Source organism: Cebus imitator, unplaced genomic scaffold (assembly GCF_001604975.1).
Source record: "Cebus imitator isolate Cc_AM_T3 unplaced genomic scaffold, Cebus_imitator-1.0 Scaffold237, whole genome shotgun sequence".
Lineage (NCBI taxonomy): Eukaryota > Metazoa > Chordata > Mammalia > Primates > Cebidae > Cebus > Cebus imitator.
This window is the reverse complement of record NW_016107552.1, coordinates 2,995,708-2,997,364: the sequence shown is the minus strand read 5'-3', so window position 1 is coordinate 2,997,364 and position 1,657 is coordinate 2,995,708. Positions and strand designations below refer to the sequence as shown.

Genomic DNA, 1,657 nt, shown 5'->3' with positions numbered 1-1,657 from the left:
CAGCCTCCCAAGTAGCTGGGACTGCAGGTGTCTGCCACCATGCCTGGCTAGTTTTTTGTATTTTTACTAGAGATAGGGTTTCACCATGTTGGCCAGACTGATCTCAAACTCCTGACCTCAGGTGATCCATACACCTCGACCTCTCAGTGCTGGGATTACAGGTGTGAGCCACTGCGCCTGGCCTTTATGTCATTTTAAATGAACTGATACTTAAATTTTAGTAACTACATGGGAAGTACAGTACCAGGACCTACCTCCCAGGATTTGATGCCGTTAAATGCTTAACAATTAGCAATGGGAGCATTGAGGAAAGAACTTCATGAGCTGTGGGCTTCAGGGTTATTCCGGTGGCCATTCAGCTCAATACTGCCTCCTTCAGGAAGCCCTCCCCTTGTATCCCCAGCCAAGTTAAGCTTTGCACGAGTTTCCTATGGTGCTGTAACAGATTCTTACAATTTAGTAGTTTAAACAAATTTCTTACTTTACAGCTGTGGCGATCGAAATGAGTGTGTCCCTTCTGAGGCTCTTGGGGATAATCCAGTCCTTGCCTTTTCTGGCTTCTGGAGGCTGTGTCATTCCTTGGATTTCGGCCTCACATCACTGTTTCTGTCTTCGCATTCTCTCTGACTCTGCCTTTCTCTTATAAGGACCCTTGTGGTGACACTGGGCTCAGAGGATCCAAGATAATCTTCCTGTGTCAAGAGCCTTAACTTAATCACATCTGCAAAGTCCCTTTTGCTATGAAGGCAGTGTATCTGTGGGTTTTGGGGATTAGGACCCAGACGTCTTTAGGAGGCATTAATTCTGTTTACTGCAGTCTCTTCTTCCTGTGGGTTTCAGTCATGCCTCTGAGCCCCACACTGCCGCGGTCACCATCTGTGGCCATGCCTGCCTCCTGCACCAGACCATGCCTCAAGGACAAGGATGTTCTGCACCCAAAACTTGCCAGAATACCTGCTCTGAGCTGGGTGGGACCTGTGCTACCCTGGAGTTAGAAGGTCTGCTAGTGTTGAGGGAGGAGGCGGGACTCGACCCTGGAGGTGGGGCTCAGACTCTGGACCAGACTGAAACAGGGAAGAGGCGAAAGCCCCTCTCCATAAGACATGTCCACGAGTGCCATGTCCGTTTATTGTTACCATGGCAACACACAGTTGTTATGGCCCCTTTCCATGGCAACTACCTGATGACCCGGAAGTTAGCATTCCTTTTCCAGAAATTTCTGCATAATTTCCCCCTTGACTTGCATGTAATTAAAAGTGGGTATAAACATGACTGCAGAACTGCCTCTGAGCTGCCACTCTGGGCACACTGCCTATGGGGTAGCCCTGCTCTGCTGCTGTACCCTGCCGCTTCGAGAAGTTGCTGTTGGCCGGGCACGGTGGCTCACGCCCATAATCCCAGCACTTTGGGAGGCCGAGGCGGGTGGATCATCTGAGGTCAGGAGTTTGAACCAGCCTGGTCAACATGGTGAAACCCCATCTCTACTAAAATTACAAAAATTAGCCAGGCGTGGTGGCAGGTGCCTGTATCCCAGCTACTTGGGAGGCTGAGGCAGGAGAATATCTTGAACCTGGGAGGTGGAGGTTGCAGTGAGCTGGGATTGCGCCACTGCACTCCAGCCTGGGAGACAGTGCGAGACTCCATCTCAAAAAAAAAA

The 1,657-nt window shown here is 50.2% G+C and overlaps 1 protein-coding gene and 1 long non-coding RNA gene across 4 annotated transcripts in view; one reads left to right on the top strand and one right to left on the bottom strand.

The window, feature by feature from the left end:
- Positions 1–645, bottom strand: part of LOC119466874 — a 9,401-nt gene extending 8,756 nt beyond the window's left edge. The window contains exon 1 of the long non-coding RNA XR_005195380.1: positions 482–645. This is a non-coding gene — a long non-coding RNA (uncharacterized LOC119466874). The remainder of the gene's footprint in view (positions 1–481) is intronic.
- Positions 1–1,657, top strand: part of KIAA1671 (KIAA1671 ortholog) — a 247,635-nt gene that overhangs the window by 56,627 nt on the left and 189,351 nt on the right. The window lies entirely within an intron of this gene.